The sequence below is a fragment of the Aethalodelphis obliquidens genome, unplaced genomic scaffold (assembly GCF_003676395.1).
Source record: "Aethalodelphis obliquidens isolate GAN/ISIS:26980383/991018 unplaced genomic scaffold, ASM367639v1 scaffold64, whole genome shotgun sequence".
NCBI classification, from domain to species: Eukaryota; Metazoa; Chordata; class Mammalia; order Artiodactyla; family Delphinidae; genus Aethalodelphis; species Aethalodelphis obliquidens.
The window spans coordinates 797,203-820,634 of record NW_020838008.1 but is presented as its reverse complement, the minus strand read 5'-3'; the positions used below and the strand labels follow the sequence as shown (position 1 = coordinate 820,634).

Genomic DNA, 23,432 nt, shown 5'->3' with positions numbered 1-23,432 from the left:
CACAAAGAAAGAAAGAAATACTATGGGGAATTCCCTGGCAGTCCAGTGGTTAAGACTCTGCTTTCACTGCTGAGGGCCTGGGTTCAATACCCGGTCATCAGGGAACTAAGATCCCATAAGCCGCTCAGTGCAGCTAAAAAAAAAAAGAAAAAAAACAAAGAGAAATACCATGAAACACAAAGCAACAGAAAATTATCCAATAGGAAAACCAGCAAGAGTCTGTCAGAGCTTCATAGTAGATAACCAAAATAGCCCTTAAGTTTCCATCAAAGTCCATTTAAAATATCCCAAAACAGCCTACAGATTTCTAGGATTATATTTCCTAATACTTTTTATATATTAACTTTCCTTTGAATTCTACAGTACATACATGCAATTCATATTTTAGCTTATCAATTCTGTTTCTTCTATATCTAACTTGTCTTCCTAACCTTAAATCATAAACGAGTTAAGACCAGAAATTCATTTTATTTTGTTTTTTCCCTTCACTACTAAATAGGTGTCAATATAAGAGACATTTGATAAATATGTTGAAATGACATGTGATAGAAGCTGGTAACTTATAAAAATTAAGAATGACGTAAGGAAGACCAAATCATAACAGAGCCAATGATTCCAAAAAAGAACAATACATGAATTGAATTCTGTTTTCTAAAACAATCAGTTACAGACACCTCAAAGCAAGCACTCCCATGATGTGAAACAATGTTCCCCTATTTATAAATCTTACACATCTCAGGTTAATGAAATGACATTATACAAGTATTTCTAGTTATCTTTTGGACCTGTGTATCTTAAATTTAGAGAAGAGACGAACTATAATTCAGGATACCATTTCAGGCATCACAAGGAAAATTATGTCCCTGAAACCTATTTTAGCTAGAAAAGGTTTCACAAGCTTTTCATTGAATCAGCTATTCTAATATTATTTACTAATTTTCTTAATAGGTCCTCTGTCAACTGGAATGCTAAAGGCCACAGGCATATTACTGCACTGCCTTATACATACACTGTAAATAGCAAATAACCAATTAACCAGAATATCTCACATGCCTAATATGCCGGTTTAAAACTTTTTACTCTATTTGAATCCGTCTCTCACTGTCAGTATGAATACACACTTCGCATACTTTTTTGAGTTAAAGATTTTGAGATTTTATTGGTTTGGGTTTACTGTTTTGGTTGTATTATATAAACAAGGTTAATTGTTTTGTCACGATTATTTTAAGAGCTTTCTTTGAGTTTAGTGTTCTCAGATATGAATACAAACATATGAAACTGTCAAGCATCATACAAATGTGAAACTATTATTTCTGAAATAAAGGGATTACTTGATTCTTTCTAAAATCACTTTGAGCACTAATACTCTATAATTCTATGCTAAATATCTAAAAGTTAAGCATCCAACCAAAACCTGCCTGGCTGAGTGGCATTCCCAGGGTAAAACCTTTTTTTAAAAAAAGTCATTTTTAGTTTACCCACAGATTTCAAAACAGTTCTTTTTTTAATTGAATTATGTGATCCTTTTCTCACTCATCTTTAACTGTTTAATCCTCAGTGCCCCCATTTATGAAAATAAACTAGGTACATTAAATATAACAAAATGAGAATTTCTTCTTACAGCAGTGCCATCTGGTGATGAAAATCTGCAAGTACAGAAATAAGCTAAATTGAATGGATGCTTAGATCGAGTTTTTTGATTTACACAAGACTTTTAGTCTTAATAGTCTTGCTATTAAAACCAAACACTTTGATGTAATGTATCTGAATCTCACTTGTCAATCAGAAAAACCATAAACTCCTTATGTTTCAAACTATAAAAAATTTACTAATTCACTGCCTCAATATAAACATTAAGACTTTATATCTCTAGGGAATTCCTTGGTGGCACAGTGGTTAAGAATCCGCCTGCCAATGCAGGGGACACGGGTTCAAGCTCTGGTCCAGGAAGATCCCACATGCCACAGAGCAGCTAAGCTCGTGCGCCACAACTACTGACGCTGAGCTCTAGAGCCCGCAAGCCACAACTACTGAGCCTGAGTGCTGCAACTACTGAAGCCCGCACGCCTAGAGCACATGCTCTAAAGATAAACGTGCAAGTTTATAAAGTAAGCAGAGGGGGAAAAAAGTGTTACTAAAATCCTCTGGGAAAAAACAGAGCTCAGAAAACAAAGTCAACAGGATGTATGATTCAACAAATTTTCTTATGCTTTACATAAAGCCTCTGGAGACAATGAATTCATAAAACAAGGTAAAAAGCATAAGTTACCAAAATCATTATCGACATCCTTAAAAATTACCACCAGTGAATTGTGAAAATGAGTAAGTCACGGAAATTAGACTATAAAAATCAACACCTTGGGACTTCCCTGGTGGCGCAGTGGTTAAGAATCTGCCTGCCAATGCAGGGGACACAGGTTCGACCCTGGTCCGGAAAGATCCCACAGGCCGCGGAGCAACTAAGCCCGTGGGCCACAACTACTGAGCCTGCGCTCTAGAGCCCACAAGCCACAACTACTGAGCCCGTGTGCCACAACTACTGAAAGCCAAGCACCTAGAGCCCGTGCTCCACAAGAGAATCCACGGCAATGAGAAGCCTGCACACTGCAAAAAAGAGAAGCTCCCGCTCGCTGCAACTAGAGAAAAGCCCGTGCGCAGCAACGAGGACCCAATGCAGCCAAAAATATAATTAATTAATTAATTTTTAAAAAACTCAACACCTTTAGCATACTGCCATATGGGGAAATTCTCTGTTCCCTTTTCTGGGAAAAAAAGCTCTGTGTAGTAAATGAGAGTGCTTCTCGAATAAGCAACCGAGTTGCCAGGCCACAGGAATTCAGTTTACTCTTGTGTTCCATCCTATCACTCTCCACCCCCAAGAACTACTATCCTGGAACAGGTTCCAAGAGAATTCTTAGAATAGAAACAGACAAGAGCAAGAGATTCTAAAAATAATCCAGTAGAAACTCAAACATACATATCTCAAGTTCTTGAGTGGCAGGAAGCACCAGGTTATTCAATCTATACAACCAAATTTTAACACCGATTTTAACCTCACCTCATTCAAAGTAAATTAAAGATGTGATAGATTTTAACAGGGGTAAGAAATGCTACTACATTTTTAACCTCTTTAAAAACAAAATCAGCAAAATACCATATAAAGCTTCCTAGATTATCTAAAGTGCAAGAATGGTCTAAAATTACTTGTAATAGAAGGAAAGTAAACCAGCAGAATAAACCAATTTGATTAAACTACAAAGACTGTCTCTGTAAAGGGACACTTTTAGAAAATGTTTTATTAACTGTTATTTTTTTCAAGCACTTTTTGTAGATAAGATACGTCAGTGAAAGAGCTGCATTTTCAAGTGTTCCAGAATTTCAGAATGAACTGGACATGGTTAACAGCCACCTGCACTTCTATTAAAGTTTACATAAGCAAATACCACAAACTCATAAGAGAACCCTACCTAACGTTAGACATTAAAAAGGCATAAAAAAAAAATATTGTTGGGAGACTTCCCTGGCAGTCCAGTGGTTAAGACTGCGCTTCCAATCTGGGGGTGCGGGTTCTATCTCTGGCTGGGGAACTAGGATCCCACATGCCACGCAGAGCGGCCAAAAAAAAAAGAATTGTTGGGTAAAAATTTATCTACAAACCACGTAAACCCTAACAGAAAAACAAAGATACATTTGGTCATCCTGAGATGTTACAGAACACTTGTTGATAACATGCTGAGAACTGTGAAGACTTTGGTGAAAGCACCAAGGGCTTTATTTAAGATAGTAAGTATCACAAAGTGTCAGCATTGGAAGGTACCTCTGAAACCAGGAGGTTCACAGAGTATTTCATCCACTGCATCAAGAAAAAATTATATTCCAGAAACAGCAAAATAAATGTCTTTTTTTTCCAAACAGAATATAATTAACCCAAACAACATGAATTACTTAATCAGCTAAGAGCTCAACTACTAAGAACAGAAACTAGTCTGCATCAAGAATGCTCACAGAGGGGACTTCCCTGGCAGTCCAGTGGTTTAGACTCCGGGCTTCCACTGCATGGGGCACGGGTTCGATCCCTGGTCAGGGAACCAAGATCTCACATGCTGCATGGCGCAGCTCAAAAAAAAAAAAAAAAAAAAAAAAAAGGATGCTCACAGAGATGCTGTTCACTCGGTCCTTAGGCCAATGGGACCAGGTCTGTCTTAGTTAGACTGGCAAGGATGGGTAGGGGGTCCTTCATCTGTATCAAAGACTCAGTCACTCATTCTCAATAGCCTGAAACCATTAGGTAATGACAATAATATAGCAACAAATGCATACTGTTTACCAAGTGCCAGACACCACTGAAGTGCTTTACGCATACAGAATTAAGTCATTACCTTACCGACAACACTCTGAAATACATCCTAATACTACTCCTATTTTACAGACAGGAAATTAAGACATACAAAGATTCACAGCTAGTTAAGTGGTAAGGTCAAGATTCAAACCCAGGCCATCTGGCTCCACAGTCTGTGTTCTCACCCGCTATGCTATGCTGCAAGCATATATATCAATTACAAATATACAACAGACTCCAACTCAGCTTCCTCTTCTTTAAGACGGCATAACTACTGTTGGCGTCACCGTCATAACTCATACCTGATGCAAAAGATCTGGTTCTGGGTCAGAATCTCACCTAGCTTCCCAGCCTTTCAGATACCCACAGGTGCTCCCTTGGTTGTCTATTGTAATGTTTTTTGGGTTTTGGGGTTTTTTTAATACATTTATTTATTTATTGCTTGGCTGTGTTGGGTCTTCGTTGCTGTGCGCGGGCTTTCTCTAGTTGTGGCGAGCAGGGGCTACTCTTCGTTGCGGTTCACAGGCTTCTCATTGCAGTGGCTTCTCATTGCAGTGGCTTCTCTTGTTGCGGGGCACGGGCTCTAGGCGCGTGGGCTTCAGTAGTTGTGGCACGCAGGCTCAGTAGCTGTGGCTTGCGGGCTCTAGAGCGCAGGCTCGGTAGTTGTGGCCCACGGGCTTAGTTGCTCCACGGCATGTGGGATCTTCCCAGCCCAGGGCTCGAACCCGTGTCCCCTGCATTAGCAGGCGGATTCCTAACCACTGCACCACCAGGGAAGCCCTGTTCTTGCTTTTTCTATTAAGAAAATACCCATTATTCTCAACCTTTTTCTGCAGAGGAAATTCATTTTTTCATTCCTGCAGAGAACACTGATTTGTATTAAGAACCTCAACAAATTTGGGAAGCCCAAAGCAGCCAACAAGAGGAAGTCTACATCCCCAACTCAGGAGAGAGTGAGGCAGCTACAGTGCCAAGGAGTGCCAAGGAACTCTAGTATGAGACCCAATTACACGCAACTAAACTTATTGTGCCCTGCGTGCCAGGAGCTGACCAAGCTGATACTTTTATTCTCCACAGCTGCTGAGGGCAAGGTCAGGCCTCTAGCAGTTGGTGGACAAGGTTAACTCCCCTACGCCCAGGCTTGGCTGACAATGTTATCTGCTATTCTGTACATATAATCTGCCCACAGAAAAGATGAGTGCTGATGAACCCTTGAACATTATAGGACATCAAAAATTATTTGGTATAGTCATATTTCTCTTTTAGGTTACCTAAGGTCAGGGGAGAAAAAGGATTTAACTGCCTATGGCTGCTTCCTTACATCTGTCCCACTCCTACACTGCTATTTCTTGGCTCTAAACCCTATCTTTAACCAAGACCCTAGTTCAGTAGCTATCTTATGATTCTTTGCCCTCCTATCCCTTAGAAGCCCCTCGTTGTTCATGACCAGTCTTAATCCCTTCTTCTAACAGCCCTTTCTCTCAAAAAAGGTGGGGAAGGGGGTTTCAGACTTCCAGTGGTTATGACTCCACGCTTCCAATGCAGGGGGAGTGAGTTTGATCCTTGGTCGGGGAACTAGGATCCCACATGCCTTGCAGCATGGCCAAAAAAAATCTTAAAAAAAAAAAGAAAAATTTTTTTAAAAAGGGAGGGGGCTTGGAGGGGGTACCTATACTATACAGCATTTCAGAAGACCTACAAGTTGTAATACTGTACTTTTTATTTAGATTGCAATCAAACAAGCACTCTCCAAATAATACCAAGATGTTACATTCATTAGAGGGTTACTACACCATAGACAAAGACTAGTAAAGGGTCTCGTTTTTTTTAATTTAAAAAAAAAAAAACTTACACTGGAACTAGATTAAAATAGAATTTCTATAAATCATCCACTTACCAGAATATATTAATGGCTTTCTTATAAATCCAGTAATAATTCTTGCTAAACACACACCCACTTTTTTTTCTTGCTCTACGTATATCAGATTCTGTTTACCTTCCTGTGTGTTATTCTCTGGTCTTGCTCCCCCAGAATTAGTACCCACCCACATATACAGTGACACATCCAGAGTTTGCTTTCTGCTTTCAGCCTCCATTTCTGAAACCTTCTAAGTTCCTCACAGGCTCTGGCAACAAGGAATTACTATATACCCATTATCTTTAATAACCTCTAATAAAATATAACCTGCAAAAATACTGAATCACTGTGCTGAAATTAACACAATATTGTAAAGCTACTATACTTCAATTAAAAAAAAAAAGAAAAGTAATTACTAGATAACTATGCTATTATCTCCTGCCATGTTCTGATCCTGTGGTTGCACAGTGGGCCTAAGGAACCAATAGAATGGTGAAACAAGTAAAGGAGGAGCCCAGAAAAACTGCTACTCCATGAAAACACCAGAATGTCAACCCAGGTTTGTCAGCTTACTTATTAGCTAAAAGTGCCTTTCTATCCATGTCCGGTTCTTAACAGTGATGGTATCTCCAGAAGCATCGGGAATTTCCCATCATCAAATAAACAAAGTTTAAGACTCTAGAATAGTGGATCACCATCCATCACCACCCCTCATTGCATAGTACAATCACTTGAGCAACTTCTAAAAAATGAAACCAGGTCCTATTAAAATCAGGCTGCTCAGAATAGGTAAAACCCAAACATCAATATTCTTTTTTAAAAGTTCTCCAAGCAGTTTCTAAAAAGTTAAACAAAGACTTACCATATGACCAAGCAATTCCAATCCTAGGTACATACCCAAGAGAACTGAAAACATATATTCACCCAGAAATGTGCACATGGAATGTTCATAAGCAGTATTAGTCATAACAGCCAGAAAGTAGAAACAACCCAATGATGAATGGATAAACAAAATGTGACATAACCACACAATGAAGTATTATCCATATTATTCAAGTACTGAAAGGAATAAAATTTCTGATAAAAACTACAACATGGATGAAACTTGAAAATGTTATGCTAAGTGAAAGAAGCCAGTCACAAAAGATCACATATGTATACTGTATTATTCCATTTATATGTAATTTCCAGAAGAGGCAAATCCATAGAGCCAGAAAGTAGATTAGTAGATGGGATCAGGAGAGAATGGATAGATGCTAATGGGAATGGGGGGCTTCTTTTTGGGGTGATGAAAATGTTCTAGAAATAGTGATGTTTGCACAACCTTGTGAATATACTAAAAACCACTGAATTGCATACTTTAAAAGGATGAATTTTATGGTATATAAATTATATATCTATTTTTAAAAGACAAAGCTCTCCACTTAAAAGCTTTTGCACAGCAAAGGAAACCATAAGACGAAAAGACAACCCTCAGAATGGGAGAAAATATTTGCAAACGAATCAACAAAGGATTAATCTCCAGAATATACAAGAGCAGCTCATACAGCTCAATATCAAAAAAACAAACAACCCAATCAAAAAATGGGCAGAAGACCTAAATAGACATTTCTCCAAAGAAGACACACAGATGGCCAAGAAACACATGAAAAGATGCTCAACATCACTAATTATTAGAGAAATGCAAATCAAAACTACAATGAGGTATCACCTCACAACGGTCAGAATGGCCATCATCAAAAAATCTACAAACAAATGCTGGAGAGGGTGTGGAGAAAAGGGAACCCTCATACACTGTTGGTGGGAATGTAAATTGATACGACCACTATGGAGAACAGTATGGAGGGTCCTTAAAAAACTAAAAACAGAACATATGACCCAACAATCCCGCTACTGGGCATATACCCAGAGAAAAAAAACACACGCACCCCAGATGTTCAGAGCAGCACTATTTACAACAGCCAGGACATGGAAGCAACCTAAATGTCCATCAACAGAGGAATGGATAAAGAAGATGTGGTACATATATACAATGGAATATTACTCAGCCATAGAAAGGAACGAAACTGGGTCATTTGTAGAGACCTGGATGGACCTAGAGAGTGTCATACAGAGAGTGTCATACAGAGTAAAGTAAGTCAGAAAGAGAAAAGCAAATATCGTATAATAACGCATGTATGTGGAATCTAGAAAAATGGTACAGATGAACCTGTTTGCAAAGCAGAAACAGAGACACAGACAAAGAGAACAAATGTATGGGGAACAAATGTATGGATACCAAGGGGGAAAGGGGTGGGGAGGGAGGAATTGGGAGACTGGGATTGACACATATACATTACAGATACTATGTATAAAATAGACATCTAATGGGAACATACTGTATAGCACAGGGAACTCTACCTAATGTCCTGTGGTAACCTAAATGGGAGGGAAGTCCAAAAGGGAGGGGATATCTGTATGTGTATGGCTGATTCATTCTGTTGTGCAGTGGAGGCTAACACAACATTGTCAAGCAACCATACTCCAATAAAAATTAATTAAAAAACAAAAACAAAAAAACCCCCACAAGCTCTCCGTATTTCTAATGTGCAGCCAGGATGTCAAGCCACCACTCTGCAAGAGCGGCTCTCAAAGTGTGGTGTCTGGACCAGCAGCATCAGCATCACCGGAGAACTTGTCACAAATGCAAATTCCAAGGTCATCCCAGACCTAGTGAATCAGAAATGTTTAAACAAGGCTTGATGAACAATAAAATTTGAGAATTGCTGCCCTCAAAGAAACTTAGATGAAAACTTTGATCCAACTGGTTCAAATGGAAAGGTGAGAAAGCGGCAAAAAGCATAATTTTGCTTTATTATTTTACTGTATGACTGTGTAACACATACAAAGTTCCAAAAAACACTGAAAAGTGGGAAAAAATAAAACCACCACCTACAGTTCCACCACCCCAAAATAACTACTGTTAATAGTTTAGTGAATAGCCTTCCAGTGTTTTCACTTGTTTTGCATCATTGTAATCCACAAGAAATGACTATATTGTACTTTTATCACAGAACATTAACATATAAACTATTATGGAAAAGCAAGGTAGCATAATAATTAGCACCTCAATTACACTATTCAGCTGAGAAGTTGGGTATATTATGGGAATATGAAAGAAAATTCTTTAGGGGCCAAAATGTTTTTGGCTCCAAGCTTTTTTGATATAATTGCTTTCTAAAATGCAATACTTCTCTTCCTTGGCAAATACAGTACAATAAACATGATTTAACTGTTTCTGATTCTACATCAGTTATTTTAGCCACATGATGGGTAATGGGAGGAATTAGTATGAACTATTCTAACTCCAGGACATACCTAGGAACTTACTTTCCTAAATAAATTCATTGTATCATCATCCTTCTTGTCCTTGGCCTCTTTCTCAAAAGTGGCAGCATTGACATATCTGCATGGCTTCTGGGCAGCATAGTATGGCCACATTCCAAAAATAATTTCTGAACCCAACGACAATACAATCTTTCAGGCTGTTTCCTTGTCATTTGTTTTAAAATCATCTGCATTGTTTTTAATCACTGATTCGCTGTCTTTGCGGGGTGGGGGTGGGGGCAAGACGACTTTCCACCCAAGCCTTACACAGAGTAAACCCTCAATGTTTCTTGATTTTCCCCAGGTTGTTCTATGGTAGCTTGAATGATTAAGAGACAACCACTGATTCACTGATGTTAGCATGCATTATTATCAAGCACCAAAAAAAAAAAAAAACAGAAAAGAAAAGAAAAAAGAGAGACTTCCCTGGTGGTCCAGTGGGTAAAACTCCATGCTCCCAATGCAGGGGGCCCGGGTTCAATCCCTGGTCGGGGAACTAGATCCTGCATGCATGCCACAACTAAGAGTAATAAATCGCCAACTGAATGTTCCCATCTCAAATTCTCCTATCCCTAACTTTAGTTTGACTTGGCTCTTCCACAACCATGTTCAGCTGCATTCATCCCCACCTATCCTCTCGCAAGAATCAAGTGAAGTCTCAGAGTCACTAGAACAGGATAGACGTAATGCCAATAGTCTTAGTCTGTGATGAAGACTGAGACATATTTTTGTAAATTTTTTGCCTTCACACCCTCACTCCCATTCTGCCACCATCCTCCCAGCTCCACATCCATCAGAGCAAGATTAACTTCTTGCTAGTTGCTCCGTCCCAAGGCCTTCATAGGGAAGGGGATAAGCAAGGAAGTCGCCTTCTCCCTTTGGGTTATTTATTTCCTCTTCCTGAGACCCAGTCAGAAAGGGGAAGGTGGGGCTTCCCTGGTGGCGCAGTGGTTGAGAATCCACCTGCCAATGCAGGGGACACGGGTCCAAGCCCTGGTCCAGGAAGATCCCACACGCTGCGGAGCAACTAAGCCTGTGCTCCCCAACTACTGAGCCTGCGCTCTAGAGCCCATGATCCACAACTACTGAAGCCTGCATGCCTAGAGACTGTGCTCCGCAATGAGAAGCCACAGCAATGAGAAGCCCGCGCACTGCAACCAAGAGTAGCCCCCGCTAGCCGCAACTAGAGAAAGCCCGTGTGCAGCAGTGAAGACCCAACACAGCCAAAAATAAATAAATAAAATAAATAAATTTATTTAAAAAAAAAAAAAAGAAAGAAAGGGGAAGGTGTCGAGCTATAGGCTAATCTACCTTACCAATCTTGAGGATACAAGTTCAATAAGCCAAGTCTTTCTTTTAGTCAAGTCATATTGACCAGAACCAGTTACAAAGATCAAGAATCAAAGATTTTCAGGATTTCCCTGGTGGTCCAGTGATTAAGAATCCGCCTTCCAATGCAGGGGACATGGGTTTGACCCCTGGTTGGGGAACTAAGATCCCACATGCTGCGGGGCAACTAAGCCTGCACCACAACTACTGAGCCCAGGCGTGCCTCAATTGCAGAGCCCACGCACTCTGGAACCCACACACCACAACTACAGCGCCCACGTGCCGCAATGAAAGACCCCGCGTGCTGCAACGAAGACCCGACACAGCCAAAAATAAAATTTAAAAAAAATTAAAGAATCAAAGATTTTTGATTCTTGATACTCTAAGCTAAAACATTATCTTAAACTGTAATATCAGTTTAACTCTTGCTTCTTATTTTCAAGCACAGAAAAGCCATAACAATACTCAACACAGGAAAATCTCCAAACTCCCCAAGATGTGAAAAGAACTTCAGGAAATAGCCCTATTCAACAACACTCAAAATGTTACCTAGTTCAACTCCTAATCACTTAAAAGTTTTAATCCATTATCTCACATTAATTTATTGTTTTGGTTTTGGGGCAAAGCGGCATCTCTGCTAACCCCTCTCACATAGTAATCGCTTTTACTGCCAAAAGTGATTAAATCCCAACTATACTTTCACAACAGACAAAACTTTACAAATCTTCAATTCTTTTTATTTTTTTAATTGAAGCTTAGTTGATTTACAATATTACATTACAAATCTTCAATTCTTACTGAAGACAGATAAAATATTTCAAGTACTCTCATTTTTCACATCTCTGCACAAATCATTTAAACATTTGGCACTCAATTGTTACAAATACACAAATATTTCACAATTGATGTAAAAGGTTCAGTATATCCATTATTAAGCTATTTGAAAACAGCTATATCATAAGCCAAAAATATAAACACTGATTTTTTAAGTACTTCACACCCACAGCTTTTCATTACAGTTCTTCAGCTTTCCTCATATATTCAAGATATAAAGTCTTGAATTGCTTGGCTATTTTTTTTTCTTTTACAGCGTATTTGTTTTATTCTAATGGCATCCTTATTATTGTTTCACTCATGCCAAAAGCAACTTTTTAAAAAATGTCAGTTACCTGAAGAATGTATCCATCAAAACATAGTCACACAATCCATTTAAATGTTACCACACCTGTCACTTATGCACCAGGCTCAGTTTTCATTCAAACCAAATACAAAATTCCTTAATAAGGAACTCTCCTACGACTACATTGAGAAAATATTCCATACCCTTTTCCTTCTCACAAGGATGTGCATCAAAACCTGTTCAACTATTCTATACATCCAGATTAATTTCAAAAACAATGGCTTAGAAAAATTACCTTCCATGTACTCTTGGAAACTGCATGTAATTGTAAGCAATGACTACATAAGCGATATTTCTCAAAAAGAATACACTCACTGCCTCCATTTCCTCACTAAACAACTCCTTAACTTTCAGTCTGCTTTCCACCACCCTACCACTGCAACAGAAGGAAAGATACTATTTCCCCAGGTCGCCACTGACCTCCATATAATTGTCGAATCTTTCTTGTTCTCATTCTTTCACCTGTCTCTGGCATACAACACATTGTATAACTTTTTCCCTTGGCTTTTAAGACACTACACCATCTTAGTTCTTTTGTTCTCAAATCCTAAGCGGCATCCCATCTTTCTCCCACCCCTGAAACAACAAAATTGTTCAATTCTTAAGCACATTCTCTCTTCTCACAGAAATTTTATGCCCTACTGGCATCAATAATTACCTCCAACTTCAAAGCAAAAGCTAAAGACTTTGTCTCTTCAGCCTCCAGGTAACTGCCTATTAGATAGCTACACCTATAATGGAATTCATCCAAAACTGCCTCATTTGAAGATTTCCAAAATTTTCCAAGTAACCAACAGCATTTTTCAAGTGTTCCAGAGCTCAAAACCTTTAAGCCATTCTTTTAGTGCACCATTTCTTCCTATACCCATATTCAAGTAATAAAGGATTTAAGGCCTTAAATCTATGCCTTCCTTTACATTCTCTTTGCCATCAACTTTCTACAGGTACCTGAATTAAGGGTCACTGTACTTAAAGCCTCAAAGGTTCTAAGAATTTCTAAGGTATCTGTATCAACCAGGATATCAATAATTGCCTCTTCTCTACTTCACTGAAATGTCACACCCTTATTTATCTGTCTGAACTATCTTAATTATGAAACTGATGTCAAAGTGGAATGTTTAATCTTTTAGAATACTGCTTACTGCTAACTGTTAAACTCCATCAACTTCTCTTCACAAACCACCAACCATCACAAATAAATACAAGGTCTTTATTCCTTTCTGATCCCTACACTTGTCATTCTCCCAAATTGCACCTGTTTTTTTGTTTTGTTTTGTTTTTTGCCTCCAACCTCCACAGACATGTTTTCTCAACAGCATATTGAACATGACACCCATTTTCTCATTTTCTGTCCTTCAATGTAAACAGCAATTACTCTTTATTTGACATCCATAATAAGTCCATGGTGTTTTAGGGTCACTTAACGATATACTAAACAGCCCTACTTAATAGCAGCTTGAGTTCTTAAGTGTAATTTTGTAGGCTTCCTGTCACTCTTCTTAGGGTGTGCTGGTGTGCTATCAATTGCCACTTCTCAGTGTTGTGTGCCTGACCTTCCTCATAGGATGCACCTAAATTGGCAGAGGGCTTAGAGGCCAGCTCACCACGCTGATTAGAACAGCGAGTAAAATCAGAATGAAAAACTAAAGCAAAGGGAGGTGTGCTGTTTTTGTTTCTTAAACCACAGAAATCAAGTCCAACCAAACCAGTGACTAAACCCTAACATATAAAACAGATAAAAATGAAATTAAGTCCAGTGGAACCAGGCACAGGAGTTCAACGGCCCCAGTTGCATATCCATCCCTCATTCCCCATCCAGTACAAAACCCCAGCCTTATGTACCACAAATGTGGACACTATTTGACTTACCAGCTAGCACTTGGCTATATTCACAATAGCAGTACTTCACATAAGTAAAGTAGTACAGTATTGTGATTAGGAGCACAGGCTTGGAAGTCGCAAAAATTACTAGATTAAGCAACCTTGACCACTTTACTCTTTCTCAAGTCTGTGAGGAGCACCAAAGAAGATAATGTACCTCAGATGCTTAGCCTAGATCCTAATCGCTACCATAAATGGTAGCAACTATCGGATTAATGTACACTGACCACTTTCTTTTCTGTTGATTCTATTTCAAAATACTGTCAATTTATTCAAACAATTCAAATAACTTTACTGTGGTATAATGAGTAGTTCACCCTTCTTAAGTGTACAATTCAATGATTTTTAGAATTTACGAAGCTGTACGACTATCACCACGGCCAACTCTCACTCCAACACCCATTTTCTCATTTTCTGTCCTTCAATGTAAACAGCAATTACTCTTTACTTGACATCCATAATAACTCCATGGTGTTTTAGGGTCACTTAACGATATACTAAACAGCCCTACTTAATAGCAGCTTGAGTTCTTAGTGTAATTTTATAGGCTTCCTGGTCATTTCTTTGTCCTACAGATGGCTAGACCGTCAGAGTATATAAATTGGTTCATGGTAAGCTAGTTACATCCCATTACAGCTAGGATCTTTTGATAAAGTGAGATAAGCATTAGAACAATTAAACAGCTCAAACTGCCTTTAAAAAAATGAAAGTTCTTCTGTGATAATAAAATAGTAAATGGTCTACTTTAGCTAACAAGGATTTTATTCCTGTTACCAACACCTGGCTTGTTCTGTAATATACAGGGGTATTTTTTCCACCATTACCTTAGCACACCCAGTCACAAGGAATTAAAAAGGTACTAAATAGGGACTTCCCTGGTGGCGCAGTGGTTAGGAATCTGCCTGCCAATGCAGGGAACGTGGGTTCGAGCCCTGGTCCGGGAAGATCCCACATGCCGCAGAACAACTAAGCCCATGTGCCACAACTACTGAGCCTGCGCTTTAGAGCCCGCAAGCCACAACTACTGAAGCCTACACACCTAGAGCCCCGTGCTCTACAAGAGAAGCCACCGCAATGAGAAGCCTGCGCACCACAACAAAGAGTAGCCCCAGCTCGCCACAACTAGAGAAAGCCCGCGTGCAGCAACGAAGACCCAACGCAGCCAAAAATAAATATATAAATTTATTTTTTTTAAAAAAAAGGTACTAAATAAGCTAAGAATTTTTTTAAGAAGCCATCTGATCTTCAGCAATTCAAAGAAGTATTTCACCAAGTAACTGATATTATACCAGGAAATTTCTCATCAAAATAAAATGAGATCTTGATTGGAGGGGAAAAATTGAGACATTCATTAAGTTACAATAAAAAACTGCCCCAAAGAAAATGCTTAATGTGACTAAATTACATTAAGAATAACTTTGTTTCTCTTTTACTAGTTGCCACAAATAAACTACTAAGTCAAGGCCAAACAAAAGATAACAATAATATGGTAATCCAAATAACAGCAAATTCCAATAAAACTTAATTTTGAACGTTCAAAATGTTTTAACATTCCAAGTGTTTTAACAAAAGAAACAATTATAACTTCAGGAATATGCCCATAATTGATCCTACAGGAATAACCCAGGAAAAGTAAGGCTCAGACTCCCAATACCTCAAGGAAGACTTGCCCAGTACCTGGAATCAACTGGCAGTGCTTTCCTCTGTCACTCCCAACAGCATCCTCATTCCTAACTGCACTGTCTTCCCACTAGAATTAAGCACCTAGAGAACAGGGACAGTGCATTATTCATCTGTATCCCTAGCACCTAACAGTTGCTAACAAGTAGCAACAATAAATCTTTGTTCAAGTAAACACCTGTATAGTAGCATATATCATTAACAACAACAAAAAACTGTCATTCAGGTCTAATTTGGATTAACCTACATTCTGAGCATTTCAGAGAAATAAAATATCATGAGAATATACTATCTAAAAAAGTTTTTATAAATGTAATAGCTTAGCTTCATTCCCACATCAAAAAGGAACTTTCATCAGTGTTTCAAAACTTGGGGTGGGCAAAGGAGTAATAGGACACTTTCAGTCTTCCAATGGCCCAAGAAAATTACACTTATCCTACAATAAACTGCAATTTACTTAACATTTGCAAGAATTATCTTAACTAAGTAACAGCAGTAGTTACCTCTTGCTTATCAGATCATCTGACTGGCAGTTACATCTGATAAATAATTGAGAAAATAATCAGCTAAGAAATGGATTATCAGGACTTCCCTGGTGGTCCAGTGGGTAAGACTCTGTGCTCCCAATACAGGGGGCCTGGGTTCAATCCCTGGTCAGGGAACTAGATCCCGCATGCATGCTGCAACGAAGATCCTGCAGCTAAGACCTGGTGCAGCCAAAATAAATAAGTACTAAAAATACTAGCCTAAGCTTTAAAAAAAAAAGAAAGAAAGAAATGGATTATCATTCAGTAGTGTACTTCAATGACAATACCTAAATAGGGTAAATCAGAAACCCTGATTGAATAGGGAGTTATAAAAGACATTTTCTGAACAACTGGGGAAATCTGAATGTGGATTTATATCAGATTTTTACTGACATTATACATTATATTTTAAATAATTATTCACTTTCCTAGGTGTAATAATGTTATTGTGGCTGTTTGTAAGAGAAGCTTTTTGTTGTAAAGAGACACTTGCTAAGGAAATATTTAGGCATAAATGTCAAGATGTTTGCATTTTACTTTCAAATCATTTAGCCACAGAAGATAATGTGTGGAGTATATACAGAAAAAAGTCAATGTAGGGCTTCCCTGGTGGCGCAGTGGTTGAGAGTCCGCCTGCCGACGCAGGGGACACAGGTTCGTGCCCTGGTCCGGGAAGATCCCACATGCCGCAGAGCAGCTGGGCCCGTGAGCCACAGCCGCTGAGCCCGCGCGTCCGGAGCCTGTGCTCCGCAACGAGAGAGACCACAACAGTGAGAGGCCCGCGTACAGCAAAAAAAAAAAAAAAGTCTATGTGGCAAAATATTAAGTAGTAACTCTACTTAAAAGGTACACATTATACTCTTTCAGATTTTATAGATTTGAAAAAACTTTTTAATTGGAGGAAAGCAAACAGAAAAAAGAATTAAAACTGCAAAAGGACAGAGAAACAATAAACACCAGGCAAGCATAAGACCGTATGGCAGGACTTCCCTGGTGGCGCAGTGGTTAAGAATCCACCTGCCAGTGCAGGGGACACAGGTTCAATCCCTGCTCCAGGAAGATCCCACATGCTGGGCAGCAACTAAGCCCCTATGCCACAACTACTGAGCCTGTGCTCTAGAGACCGTGAACCACAACTACGGAGCCCACATGCCACAATTACTGAAGTCCACACACCTAGAGCCTGTGCTCCGCAACAAGAGAAACCACCGCAATGAGAAGCCCGCACACTGCAATGAGGAGTAACCCCTAGCTCACTGCAACTAGAGAAAGCCTGCATGCAGCAACAAAGACCCAATGCAGCCAAAAATAAATAATTTTTTTTAAAAAAGGTATGGCAGAAATATATCCAAAACATCCATAATTACCATAAACATGAATGGTCTCCATGCTCCAGTTAAAAGAGCAGTTGGCAGCCTGTATTGAAAAGCAAAATCCAGCCGTGTGGTGTTCATAAAAGATCTACCTAAAACATCCCACTAGAATTGGCTAAAACTAAAAATTAAATCACTACCAAATGTTAGCAAGGATGTGGAGCTCTTACCCATTCAGTCTTGAGAATTAAGTTCTAATGTCTATAGTATCCATTGTATGTACAAATTAAATTCTTCTGTAGGTGTCTAGAATGATACTAGCTATGGAACATCCTCAAGAGAATTGAGAAAATAGTCACTCAACTTTCTGTGTTCTGTGGTTCAAATGTGGTGCCTAATTAAGAACGACTGTACAATACTATGGAAAATAGTTTGGGATTACCTAGTGAAGTTACACACACCCCACACACAACCCAAAAATTCCACTCTCAGTTATACATAGTCTCAGCAAATTAGTTTACTGTACTTGTTTTGAGGTGGGGTGCAAATGTTCACAAGGGGAACGAGTATAATTTGTAATTGCAAAAAACTGGAAATGAAACGAACATCCATCACAATAGAACAAGATGTGGCATATCCTTACAATGGAATACCACACTACTGAAAATGATGGAGAGTTGTAAGAATCAATGTGGATGAATCTAAAACATACAAAAGAAGTATCAGAAAATCATACAATCCCATTTAGATCAAGATTGAAAACGGGAAATACTAAACTATATATTGTTTATGGATACATACCAAGTAAACATTATTTTAAAAAATAATAAGGTCAAAATATAGGGTAATGATAACCCCTGGGGAAGAGAAAAAGTAACATCTAGGAGATGGGGATTGTAGGTAGCATTAATGTTCCATTTCTTGGTTGGTCATTTAACTAGTTTTTGAAAACTCCACACGTGTTTTTCTACCTCATATACCTCCTGGTGTGTATTCTATATTTTTCAATAAAAAATCAGTAAGTATGCAAAGTACAATCTCATTTTTTAAAAGGTATATACTTCACGTAGGGAAAAAAAGGATTTATACTAAAATGTTAAAACCATTTTAAGTCTTTTTTTTTCAAATTTTCTAAAACGTATTTTCTTATGTAAAATAGTGCCAGCCAGCCTGACTCAAAAACCAACTTTAAAATGGAAATTTGTAAATTAACTTGAAAAAAGAGAGGGAGAGGAACTGGTTTGGTATAGAAAACAACTTAAAGTGAGGCTTGTCAATCAATCCTAAAGCCAGTCACTTGTTTCCCAGACCCTATTTCAGTTAAACTTGTATTTTTTAAGCCCACTTATTCCCTTGCTTATGATCTGACAATGACAAACATTATATTATCAAATGAAAAATCCCACCCTTCAAAGAGCACACATTCCAGCTGCATAGACATGCACAATACAGGCAGCACTATACACCTTCCCCAAGCCCATGAGATTGCAAAGGTATTTCAGGTTTTCATCTGCTCGCTTGGGAAGCAGCATGTTATGGTGGCAAAGAAAGTCAGAAGGAATACAACCTCCTCACTTGAGACTTGAGTGTTTTTGTAGGGGGGTGAAGGAACAGAAGAAGGCAACAAAAAAAAAAAAGAGAGAGAGAGAGAAAGAGAAAACAAGGGAAAGAGAGAAATAAGAGGAAAACAGAAAGGAGGATGGGAATGGAAAGAATTAAAGAAGGCACAGAGAGAAAGACATTAATAAAGAGAAGCAACTCTGAGCTTCCAAAAGTCTTCATAGGTATATCTAGGACTGATTTGATGAGAAGATTAAGACAGGTAAAAATTTTTGAGTAAATATTAAAGCACTGAAGTATTTTGGGGGGAATTCCCTGGCAGTCCAGTGGTTAGGATTTCACACTTCCACTGCAGAAGGCACATGTTCGATCCCCGATCGGGGAACTAAGATCCCACAGGCTGTGACACGGCCAAATAAAGTATTACTGGCTTGTGTATGTACAACATAATTTTAAATGAGTAAGTTCCTATGTGACATCTTACTTAAAAAGTTAATTATAACACAAGAAACAAAGTTACAGCAACAGGTCTAAATCCAAATGAAATTCTCTAGTCTACAAATCCTTGAAAATATTCTCATAATGAAATTTCTGACCTAATCAAATATACGTTCTTTTATTTTTAGAGTTCCAAACGAAGAAAAACAAGCAATACATTCCTAACAATCTTTAAAAGTAGAGCATTGCCTAGTCTAAAATGAAACACCTATTCCTTAGTCCAAGCCCTGTTTCATAAATTAATTCCAAATAGTTAACTGGGTTCCAATTTAATTGAGCTCATAACTCCAGTATGAAAATGAGTTTTCTGAAAATTGAAACTCACTGTAGTACACATGCCATGTCAGCCAGAAATTCACGAACCTGTTCTTCAATACCTAGGCCAAGAATTTTCACAACTAAAATAATGGGACTTCCCTGGTGGTGCAGTGGTTAAGAATCCGCCTGCCAATGCAGGGGACACAGGTTCGAGCCCTGGTCCAGGAAGATCCCACATGCCGCGAAGCAACTAAGCCTGTGTGCCACAACTACTGAGCCTGCACTCTAGAGCCCGCGAGCCACAACTACTGAGCCCACTCGCCTAGAGCCCGTGCTCCACAACAAGAGAAGCCACCACAATAAGAAGCCTGCTCACCGCAACAAAGAGTAGCCCCTGCTCACCACAACTAGAGAAAGCCCGCTGCAGCAACGAAGACCCAACGCAGACAAAAATAAATAAATATTTTTTTAAAAAAACTAAAATAACTTTCTTTAAAAAGCACAGGAGGCACATCTTTGAAAGAAACACTGTCAAGAAAACAAACAAACAAACAAAAGGTAGGAGGGGGACTTCCCTGGCGGTCCAGTGGTTAAGACTCTGCGCTTCCACAGCAGGGGGTGCAGGTTTGATCCCTGGTGTGGGAACTAAGATCCCACATGCTGCGCGACATGGCCAAAAAATAAAATAAATTTTTAAAAAAAAGAATAGGAAATTTCAGCATACAAAGTTTGCATTATAATTGTCAAAACAAACCCAACTAATTTGGTCTTTGGACTTAAAAAAGAAAAAGGACTCCACCCCTAAACACTTATTTGATAGTTGGATCAAAAATATTTCAAAACCTACCACAGGCTTCCAAGTGATATTTCCTGTCTTTGCCTTACTTCAAGTTATATCTCCACTCTCCTTTTGGGGGAAAAAAAGAGAAAACAGCTGCTTCTAAGCTCTATCAGAGATCCACCATCTCACCAGTCAACACGACAGTGCCACACTATTTAGCTTTTAAAGGACACTCCATATACTCAAATTAACAACTAAGAGCTAACTGATAATTGCTGACTTACCGGTTGCCTCACAAGATAGATTTGTTTAAAAGCAAAGGAACTTCACAGTCTGTGAATTCATGCAGACCATTTCTTTTGAGCAGGCATTAATCCTTTATAATACACTTACCCCCCCCAAAAAAAGTGTCTTATAACAACAACAACAAAATCTTAACAGTTAAGTTGTCATTAAAAAAAAAAGGACTGAGGAATCAACACTTCAAAAGTAAAGGCTTCACTTCAGACCAGTTCAAACCTTCAAGACTGATTTATACTCTCTATGTGTAGTTTGTACTCAAGAGAGTAGAGAGAGCAACCAGTTCCCATCAAAACACAGATACTGAAATAAACCCATTCTCCTCCATGTTCTCCTACCATTTCTCACCAAACAATAAAAGTCACTCAGGCTAATACCAAGAGACACTCCTAGTGAGCACTGCACAGGCTGCACCAGTTAACGAGGAAAGGGAAGCAGAGGTGTTAACTGTTGTTTCAGCCTGGTTCTAAAGGCAGCTCCATGTGACTACTGCTGGTCCCTCCCACATTTAAAGAGAGAGGCCAGAGGAAACCAGAGCAGCAGGAAATAGGCAGGAGGGGCAACTACCACAACCCTTTCCCATGGCCTCATTCCCATGGCACCACTTCCAGTCATATTTCAATCACAACAAAAACCTGCCTTCTCTCAATCGTTTTAATTATCTAAGGTCAGAAACAACAAGGAAGCAGGTGGAGAAAATCAGAGCTGTGGGAAGCAAGAGGACAGGGGCGGGGGAAAAATCTCACCACACATGTGAACTAGCCTTAAGGAGGAAAAACCAGGAGGAACACATTGCAAGCGAGCAGAAACGTAGTGTGGGGAGAACTAATCACTTCTGCCTAATGATAAATGAAGGCTCCACAGCAATGGGAGGATAGCCCTAACCAAGGGGCTCTGCAGGTAGGTAAGAGACGCTGGTGCACTGGAAGACCCTACCATCTCCGGAGAGTGGAATTTATTCCCTTTCCTGAGACAGACAACACCCGAGTCACCCAATCCCCAGGATATAGGAGAGCTTAGGTATTATGTTCACCTTCCTTCCACTTTTGTTAGACAAACTGACACTAAAAATTACGAATGTACAATTCATGGTGAAAAGTGAGGAACACACTAACTACTGACATACCCCTTGGTTTAAAAAATTACTATCATAATCGAAGAGAAAATATAAAATAACTGGGTTCACCCGAAAAGTGAATTATATGCCCTTCAAATAAAAGATGATCTTTGGATATCTTATGGAGACCTCAGCTCTCAATTGTTAGGGCACAGAAGAGCAGAAGAAAGTAAGCCTATATACTGGTGGAGACACCTCGGATACAAGTAGAAACAATATCCAACAGAGGTGGAAGTAAACTACAGGGCTATGTCAAACAGGAAATAACAGGAATAATGATGGAATCAACTCCTAGAGAGAACAAGGATAAACGAAGACCAGAGTGGTGAGTTTAGTGATGGCACCTGAAATGCCTGGACAACTAATTAGATTGAAAATCCAGGGGAAAAGGTGGGAAAGCAGAGTGGGAAAGCGATTCCACGGCAAAGAAAACTGAGATGCAATGCACCAATTAAAAAATAACATTTGGAATAATGTTATAAAAGAGAGCGCTTTAATTACAAAGCCCCTCTCAAACCTACGCTAAAGAACAACTGTGACACAGCCAGACTACAGAAACTAGGACTGAGGAGGAAAACTGAGTCCCAAGTGTCCGACACCAAAGCCTTCCAGAATGAGGAGAAACAGAACTGAACTTTGCCTCCGGGTAGCCGGGAAAGGCTAGAGAGTGTAGAAGTTGGGCTCTGAGATGTGCAGTCCCAGGACTAGAGACAGGCGTGAAAGCGGAAAGGTGGTCAGCGACAGCGTGGCGCGGGAGCGCGAGCGGACAGGCAGGGAGGGACAACGGTGGGAGAGAAAACCACACCCTCCAGGGCAGAAACCCGACGTGGGGGAGGCGTAGGCGCCCCCTGGGGCTGGGTGGAGCCGGGCCGCCAAGGATCCGGGTAGGCAGGAAGGAGCACAGGACAACCCGCGGGGGAGAGGAAGGACAGCACCCAGGCCTGGGCAAACTGAGGACGCACGAAGCCGGCGAGGGAAGCTCGGCCAGACCTCACGGTGGGCGCTGGGGCAGTATGAAGGAGTCTGGAGGAAAGAAGAGCTGAACCCAGGACTACGAAGCGCAAGCTGCAGCGCTCAGCGACCTGGAACGGGAAAGGAGAGAGAGAGAGGGTGGCAATTACCGCAGCTGCTCTCGCTGAACTCGGGACCCACCGCCGCCGCCGCCGCCGTTCGTTACCTGCCAATGTGCCTCTTACAAAGCGGCGGCGGCGGCAGAGGCGGTCCGACCTGTCACGTGACCTCCACGTCACGCGCGAAGGAGGGGCCGCTGCACTTAGCTCGCTGCGGCGGCTCATCAGCCCGCCCACAGAGCGCGTCGCTTCCTTTAGCCGCCCCCGACGCCCACCAGGCGAGGCCAACAGCTCCGAGGTGGGGCGGGGAGGTACGCGGATGGAGCCAACAAGGGAGATTTAACGGAGTTTCTCATACTCGGAGTTATCAGGAAC

The 23,432-nt window shown here is 39.9% G+C and overlaps 1 protein-coding gene across 16 annotated transcripts in view; it reads right to left on the bottom strand.

The window, feature by feature from the left end:
- UBAP2 (ubiquitin associated protein 2) overlaps window positions 1–23,215 on the bottom strand; it is a 118,600-nt gene extending 95,385 nt beyond the window's left edge. For 3 of the 16 annotated variants that reach the window (XM_027089043.1, XM_027089036.1, XM_027089046.1), the window contains exons 1-2: window positions 23,109–23,181; window positions 15,631–15,717 (exon numbers count right to left, since the gene is read on the bottom strand). The gene's annotated coding sequence lies outside the window, so the exon portion shown is untranslated. Of the gene's footprint in view, window positions 1–15,630; window positions 15,718–23,108 lie in introns of all 16 variants that reach the window. The other 13 variants (XR_003429173.1, XM_027089038.1, XM_027089044.1 and 10 more) reach the window with 9 other exon arrangements.
- Window positions 23,216–23,432: the final 217 nt, after the last annotated feature.